Below are 8,695 nucleotides of genomic sequence, written 5' to 3'. Positions count from 1 at the left end.
AAGAGAATTCAAAATTCTCCTTCTAACATACAAAGTCCTCAACAGTCAGGCTCCTTCATACCTGACAGAGCTCAGAGTCTCCTATTATCCAGCTAGAACCCTTTGCTCCCAGGATGCAGGGTTACTGGTGGTTCCTAGAGTTCTAAAAGTAGACTGGGAGCCAGAGCCTTCAGCTATCAGGCTCCCCTCCTGTGGAACCGTCTCCCAGTTTCGGTCCGGGATGCAGACACCCTCTCGACCTTTAAGAGCGGACTAAAGACCTTCCTTTTTGATCAGGCTTATAGTTGGGCTGCTTAGGCTGGCCCTTAGATCTGCTGCTATAGGCTTAGGCTGCTGGGGGATCTCCCATGGTGCACTGGGCTTCTCTCTACTCCTCTCTGTCCTCCTATATGTGTCATACATAAATCATAATCATGCATATTAATAACTCGTATTCTTCTCCGGAGCCTTCAGGCTCCTCTCATCCCAGATCTGGGTGCTGCTGAAGGAGGCTGCAGACCTGAAGAGGCTCAAGCTGCCTCCCGTAGCTCCACCTGCTCACCGTCTGTCCATCAGTCTCTTCCCTTCTCTCTCTCTTTATCTCTGTCCCTTTCTCTCCTTCTGCATATCTGTCTTCCTCCATTATCTGTCTTTGTCTCTGCCCCGCTCTCCTGCTCTCTTTCCCCCCAACCGGTCAAAGCAGAAGGCCGTCCCCATTGAGCCTGGATCTGCTCGATGTTCCTGCCTGTTAAAAGGAAGGTTTTTGTCGCCGCTGTTGCAGGATGTGCTTGCTGATGGAGAATTGTTGGGTGTAGATTCATTGAAGGAGTTTGGTACTGGACCTGCTCTACCTGTAAAGTGTCATGACATAAGTTTTGTTGTGATTTGGTGCAATATAAATAAAATTAACTTGACCAGTGTTATTTTTGGTCTTTCGTTAATTGCATGCCACATGAAATTATTATTTGTCACTTTTGTCTCACATTTGACCTGCAGCGACAGTCTCACAGTGGCAAGACAAGAACACTTCTACTTCTGATGATAACAGTTTGTTCAACACTAAACTTCATCCAGTACCATGTTGTCAAACACTGGAACATCCACAGCGCCTGAACAGGGACTTGAACCCTGGACCCTCAGATTAAAAGTCTGATGCTCTACCGTCTGAGCTACTCAGGCTCTTTCTACAGAATTTAGACAGGAAAAGAAACACCTGTGAAGGTCAAACTGCTGCTTTCTTGACTTGTTCAATCCTCCATGTTAAAGTCCAGCATGCTTTTGATTGGCTCTGATTCTCTGTGGCAAAATCCAACAAGATGCTCCAAAAATGTCCTGAATGTCATAAGAATACACAGGACAAGATGTTAGTTTCCTTCATGTCTGCAGTTCCTCCACTGGAAAGTAAAGTCAATGCTGTTCCTCTGCTGAAACCTGGGATCGGACCAGGGACCTTTAGATCTTCAGTCTAACGCTCTCCCAACTGAGCTATTTCAGCTCTGACTGAGGGCCCTGCTTCTCTCATTTTATAATCTCTTCCACTCTCACTAGAACTTAGAGAGGATTTGAGCTTCTGAAGTCATGACACATTGAACAGTTCCACAGGACCATTTTTGATGAATGTCTGAATCACACAAGCCTCTTTTGTTTGTCTTCTTCCCAGTTGCCTCAACATTGTGTGAGCCAATAATTCCACATCTGTACCAGACACACCTCTTGTTGGTGGGTTTTCTGGATCTTTCTGTTCTAACAGTGTCTTTTATCTTAAATATGCCACTTTCACATGAAAACATCAATAACAGGACAATATCAAAACTATTATTGCTGCTGTTGCTGTTGTTGGTTGTGTGTCTGTCTTCCATCCCCCTGTCCCTCTGTCTTTCTCTCTGCTTGTCTTTCACCCTCATCTTGTTCCCCATCTTTTTGTCATTCTCTCCCTCCTTTCTCTCTGTCTTTTGTCTTTTCTTCTCTATATTTGTCTTCTGCTGCCCCAGGATCAGCTCCTATCACTCAGTGGTCCAGAACCATGATGAAGCCTGATCATGAATGTGAGCAAAGCTCTTGGAACAGGCCTGCTGCCACCACAACTAAGATCCTGCAGGTCACTAGAAACTCCAGTGTCCAGCTGACAAGTGGACTTTCCTCTGATCTATGGTGGTGCTGAGTTTAGCAAACATCTCCAACAAGAAGATGAAGGAGGCCATCAACTCCTCCAAGCTCAACATCTATACTGGCTTTACTGGGAGATCAGGAGGTCAAAGCAGATCTTCACCCTCCACCTCAGATGGTTTCTACTCACATAGATGAGGGACCAGTTCAAACCAGCTCCCTGAAGCCACCCCCCCCAACACACACACACACACACACGCACGCACACACACACACACTATTTCTGCAAATGTGGCTTCAGTGTCTTTGATTCTAGTCTCTTATTTCATGGTTCAGTTGTTGATCACATAATTTCGACGACCAAAAAAAAACGACCAAATCGTTACTCGACGTACAACATTGGCAATAAAGTCTTTTCTGGTTCTGACCCCCCCTCCCCAAACACACACACACACACACACACACACACACACACACACACACACACACACACACACACACACACTCACACACATAATATTTCTGCAAATGCGGCTTCAGTTTCTTTGATTCTGGTCTCTTATTTCATGGTTCAGTTGTTGACACTCGGTCTTTTCCCAGCGTTCCTGTTATCTTGTCTCTCCTGCTTCATGTAAATTAAAAGAATATTTTTCAAGTTGATCTGAAACTAAGCTGAGACTAGTTAGACTGTGGAGGACCGACACTCTCTGGGTTTAGCAGCAGCTCAGCCACCTCATGTGATTGAACTACTGTGTTTGTACCAGCACACTACAACTGGAGAACAGTCCATTTATTTGACTTCTTGACATACGGAACACAGAACATCAGAGCAGTTGAGGGCCGACTGGAGCAAACAGTGAGGGAGTCAATCCAGAAATGCAGCTGCTGCCTCGTGGACATGAGCCAGTTGATTTGAGCCGTTTCAAACACACGTCTATCTGAACCATGCAGATCAACAACACCTCCAACAGGAAGCCTACCTGAGTAATAACTCAGTAACGACAACCTTCTTTTTTGTATTAATATATTTACTTGGTAGAATTGCAGGCGAAACAATAACACGCTGTGGCAACGGCCGTTCACAAAACAGACTGCCGGGTAGAGCCCGCGCATACCGCAATACAGGTTGGGTAGTACCGTAAATGCACTAACATAGTAGTAGACCTGTGGGTAACAAAAAATATATGGCAGTACATGAACAAAACGTTTTCAATCTCTCACTTTTCTTTTCTTTTTTTCTTGAAACAATATTTCAAAAGGCAGACATATAAAAGTGTGAACATGGTCACAACAAAAAAACCCTTCTGTAGTAAATAAAGTATATTACAGTTCCTAAACAGAATAGAGTGCCTTTTAGAGCTGAAGTGCGGATGCACCTCGTTTTGTCAAGCAATCAGCTTACTGGTCTCCAGTAGGTGCCCACAGTATTTGTTGGATTCTTCTACACTCAAGAAGTTCCTTGATGCCACTAATTTCAATGCGAAGTCTTTTCTCTGTCTGACTTAGTAGATTTGATGGCATCGGCAACAGAGTGGTTATCAGTGACACACATTGTTGGTAAGACATGCTGTGTTATATTCCCTGTGGTGAGTTCTGCATACAAGTCAGACAAAGAAATGGCACTGTCAACGGCATCTGCAAGGGCAAGAGTTTCTCCAGCAAGTGTGCTGCGAACCACTCTCCTGATCTTTTTGGACTGCCAATAAACAGGTGAGAATCTACCGTCCTCACCCATCAGCACAATGAGATGTCCCCCTTGAGTGCCACCTTCCGGAAGGTTTCCCAGTGAGGCATCACAGAAGACCACCAGCTTTAGAGAGCTGTCTTTTCCAAGGTTCTGAAACTTCAGTGCTACTTGTTCTGGTTTTAACTTTTTCACCACCTTGTTTGTGTCATGTAAAGTCTGCACTGTAGCATGTTTTATGTTAGCTGCAAGGACACATGTATCAAACATAATATCAGGTCTACTTGGTCTAGCGACTCACAGAAGTTGACCTATTTTTGACCTCAGGTCATCAATTTCACATTCAGTTAGAGGGGCATCCCGGGTCAAAGCTCGGGTGGTGTCTATGTGAATTGGCTGTAGATTCTGTATGTAACTGTGTTGGTGCATGCATATTACTCCATTTCTAGTGACATACTCCATGCCTACATAACGAAAGCTGTCATGTTCTTCCCTGCCTACTTGAAAGGCTGATTGCAGATGAGGGATTACTGTAGTAGAGAAATTGTGTGAACCACCCCAGATAAAATCATCAACATGACAAGCAAGCACCCCAGACACATTACAATCATCATCTAACCAGTAGAAAATAACAGGGTCAACTTGTGATATCTTACCCCCAGTTTGCAACATAGTTTCTTCCCTCTATTGTACCAGTACAGTGAAGCATCATTCAGTCCATAAACACATTTCTTTAGCTTCCAGACAGTTCCTTCACTCTTAGCTTCAGGTGGAGGATGGACATAAATGTCTCGGGATAGTTCATTTCCTTGAAGGAATGCTGACTTCATGTCCATAGAGTGAGGTGTCCACTGGTTTTGGCATATCACTGACGTGAGTAGTCTAAGAGACTCATGCGCATGTTGGTGAGTCTTTTGGGAGATCTTTTGTGTTTAGCTCCTCAAATCCTCTTGCTACTAGCCTTGCTTTTGGAACTATGCCGTCTGGTGTGTCTTTGAGTGTGCACACCCATCTTGTAGAAATACACTTTTGTCCCATGTTTTTTACTTCTTTGAACACTCCATGTTTCTCCCAGTTAAAGATTTCAGAAAGTTTTGCCAATTCAAATGACACATCCTTTGTAACAAGTACATCATCGTGCTGTCTATCAGATGGCTGTTCTACTGTGTCCCACGATTCAATCTGCAGTGTGTAAACCTGTAAAAGGTCAGCTGACCTTTTTGTGCCAGCGAGGCCAGCTGGCTCACTGTACTCCAGATTATACCAGTTCTTGTTCTTTCCAGTTGTCTTTCCTGCTCGACCTAGCACTTTTGCAGTGTGTGAAATTCCAGTGTCTCTTTCCACATACTTAATGAGTTGTCCCGCTTTTAGATTCATACTACAGTCCATTCTTATGATAGGAGGTTGTCAGTTAGATGGATCATTGGCGTGTTCATTGTTGTTGTCATCATCAGAGCCCCCTGCAGCATTCTCTGTGTCACAGACACCGTCCACATCACTTGATGCAGTATCAGGTACATCTACAACATTGTTCATGTCACGTTCTTCTGCATTACGTTCTGTCTGATTTCCTTGGCTGTCACAAGACTTGTCAGTGTACTGATCTTTGGCCTTGCGTAGTCTACATTGATGCACCCGGACATAGGTGCCCCCATGTCTGACAAATATTACAACCCCGTCCCGTCCAATTACCACCCCAGGGCCTTTCCATTCATTGCAATCCATTCTTTTGTAGTACACTTTGTCTCCAGTTTCGTACTGTTCATCTGTGGGGCGAAGCTGTGTGCGCAGAGCTCTCCTGATTCTCTCAGAGCACTCTGCCTCAGTAAACGCTGTCCTTGCTTCATGCAATGCTGAAATGTGCTGTCCTACCCATTTACTCATGGTAGTGCCCTCCAGGGCAGGCGGTTTATCAATCAGCACAGAAGGTAAGTTCGGGTTTTGCCCAAACACTAGCTGGTACGGACTAAATCCATGTACATTGTGCATTGTATTCTTTGCCATCAGGGCCCAATCAAGGGCTGTTTTCCAGTCACATCCATTGCTTTTCTTCACCTTTAACAGAGTCTCTGTCAGTGACTGATTATGCCTTTCACATAACCCATTACTGAATGGACTGAAAGCCGCAGTGCTTTTGATTTCAATGTTAAAATTCTCTGCCATGTCTCTCATTTCCTCATTATTAAATTTGCCACCATTGTCAAAAAATAATTTGGACGGTGCGCCAAAAACACTCACCCAGGAGTGCATAAAGTGCTTCACAATTTCACTGGATTTTTTTGTGGTCACAATGCTTCCAGCGCTGAACCTGGTGAAGTGATCAATCATGTGGAGGTACCATACATTTGGTTCTAGCTCATGTAAATCTAATGCCACAGTTTCATTGTATGTTGAAGCCATTGGTAGACCAACTGCTGGTTTTGGCTTGGGTCTGTTGTACTTGAGACATGTTTCACAAGTGCTTACAATGTCATTCAGGATAGCAATGCTCTCATCATCATTATTTCCAGCACTAATCAGTAATTTCTTTAGTTTATCAACTGAAGCATGTCCAAACTGCTTGTGGAGTTTCACCAAGGCTTTGTGTTTCTCATCTTTACTCATATCTGTTAAGGCTAGAACCTCATCAGCTTGGGGTTCATTTTCACAAGTGGCTGTGCAATCTCTGTCCACTATGCTGACACAGTAGTGTCCTGAGGATGTAATCTCAAGGGGTACTGGTTTCTGAAACATTGTGGCTTTATCATTTTCAATGTCAAGCACTGCTTTTGCTCTCTTAAGTGACGCTTTGCTTAGCAGTAGGGGACTGTCCACTGGGACCACCTCAGCCTCTAGGTGGCACTTGGTTTGGCCTATCTTAGCTGGGACTTTTACTTTTTTTGTAGAATGAACAACTTGTCCATCACCAAACTTAAAAGCTCTTCTGCTCTGTATGTTTTCCATTTTTCTTTTTTCACTTTCCTTCAATGTGTGAATGTAATTGTCCAACCATTTTTCACCACAGACTGTTCTGGTGCATGCAGTGTCAATTACAGCTGCACCTAAAGCCTCTACCATGAAAATTTCTGCATCAGATACTGACTCTTTAGAAAACAAAGTAACATGGCATTCTTCAATTGGTTCTTCCTCAACATTTTCCTCTGTCAGTTTTACATGTTCAGCTTTGTGTGGGCAGACTTTCACCCAGTGAAACGTACTCTGACAAATAGCACATTTTGTTCTTCTGCCGTACCTGTTAAGTGGGTTTGAGCCAGCCAATGGCGCCCTCCCCATGGTTGTTTTGGGAACTGTTTTTTAAACGAAATGTGTTCCCATTTCTCCGTTGATCTACAAAGAAAGCAGCGTCGGCATCCTCACGTACACGAATACCCGCGCTGCCGAAGGATGACACGGTTTTGTCTCCAAAAATCCTTTTTAGAGCTGACTTCATGTTTGCAAATGTAAGTGTTGAACATGCTGTAAGAGCAAGCTGTTTATCTTTCACATCGAGACTAGCAGTGTCCAACAACTTGAATGCCAAAACAGCGTCTGGAAGAGCCATGTCAAATTTGCTTATTTTATTGTACCTCTGTTCAAACTGAACGACGTAATCCACCATGGAAATGTCATTTTCTCTCCGAATCTTGTCAAAATCTGTGTATGCGTCATAAGCGCGGTCCCTTTCTTCTTTTAGGAACACATTATCCAAGGCTTCTAGAAGTTTCTTCATTCCATCATCTTTGTTCAAATCGCCTGCAGGTATTTCCAAAGCTGTATCTCTCGCTCGTCCCGTCATCAATAGGGCAACAGCCAAAGCTTGTTTTTTCTTGTCCAAATCAGTAACAAGTGCCCACATTTCAACTTCATTTTTCCAGCTCTCGTATGACTTCTTTTCTTCAAACGCAGGTGGGACTCTGTAGTTAACCATCCTCTGCTACCATTGATAACTCAGTAACGACAACCTTCTTCTTTGTATTAATATATTTACTTGGTAGAATTGCAGGCGAAACAATAACACGCTGTGGCAACGGCCGTTCACATAACAGACTGCCGGGTAGAGCCCGCGCATACCGCAATACAGGTTGGGTAGTACCGTAAATGCACTAACATAGTAGTGGAACTGTGGGTAAAAAAAAATATATGGCAGTACATGAACAAAACCTTTACACGAGCCAAGACTCAAACCCAGAACCTTCTTGCTGTGAGGCCACAGTGCTAACCACTGCACCATCATGCCGCCGTGGTCTCATATACTTTTCTCAATTGTGTTTCTGTCATGTCCTCCTGAGATCAAAGACAGAATTCTAGGTACTGTCAAAGCCCTGATGACATCATCAGGAATTCTGACTTTGATCTGGAGACTCTTGCTTTAACCTGAATTTGATCTGACTAAAGTTTTAGTTTAGGTTGCATGATACCGACCACCTCATTTCTCCTGATGGACTGGTGACCTGTCCAGGGTGAACCCTGCCTCTTGCCCAATGTCACCTGGGATCGCCCCCCCCCCCCCCGTGACCCTTAAAGGATAAGAATAGAAAGTGGATGGAGGGATGGACTTAACACTAAAATCAGCTGATATGATCCACATTCTAATTCTTCCTTTCCCTCTTTAGGAGTCAATTAGAATAGTAGTGAATATAATAATGTGTATACAACCTTGTAGTATCTTTCCAAAGATTTTAGTATTTCATCTTGTTTCTACTTGTAGTTTTATTGTCTGGATCTTTTCTTTTTATATCCTGCTGTCTGCTCTTTGCTTTTGGAGTTTTCTTCCTTCAACAACTACCAAGCCTCCTGGGTACTGTAGGAAACATGGTCAAGTTCTTCTTACTTTTGCAGTCACGTCCTGCTCACATTGGTCTATCTTCATTTTGACTCCTCCCACTGCCACAATGACCAGCCTTTATACACTTGGTGACTGGGGCCCTGGTTGCTGCAGGCCTCAAC

The 8,695-nt window shown here is 43.8% G+C and overlaps 2 non-coding genes across 2 annotated transcripts; both read right to left on the bottom strand.

Moving 5' to 3' along the window:
• Positions 1-1,085: 1,085 nt before the first annotated feature.
• trnak-uuu (transfer RNA lysine (anticodon UUU)) lies at positions 1,086-1,158 on the bottom strand. The gene has a single exon. It is a non-coding gene; the product is annotated as a tRNA-Lys (tRNA).
• Positions 1,159-1,401: 243 nt separating this feature from the next.
• On the bottom strand, positions 1,402-1,474 carry trnaf-gaa (transfer RNA phenylalanine (anticodon GAA)). Its single transcript has one exon. It is a non-coding gene; the product is annotated as a tRNA-Phe (tRNA).
• Between the last annotated feature and the right edge of the window lie 7,221 nt (positions 1,475-8,695).

Source organism: Aulostomus chinensis, chromosome 4 (genome assembly GCF_037954235.1).
Source record: "Aulostomus chinensis isolate RoL2024-O1b breed Wild chromosome 4, RoL_Achi_v1.0, whole genome shotgun sequence".
NCBI lineage: Eukaryota > Metazoa > Chordata > Actinopteri > Syngnathiformes > Aulostomidae > Aulostomus > Aulostomus chinensis.
The sequence above is the reverse complement of the archived record's forward strand: the minus strand, read 5'-3'. Positions and strand labels throughout refer to the sequence as shown.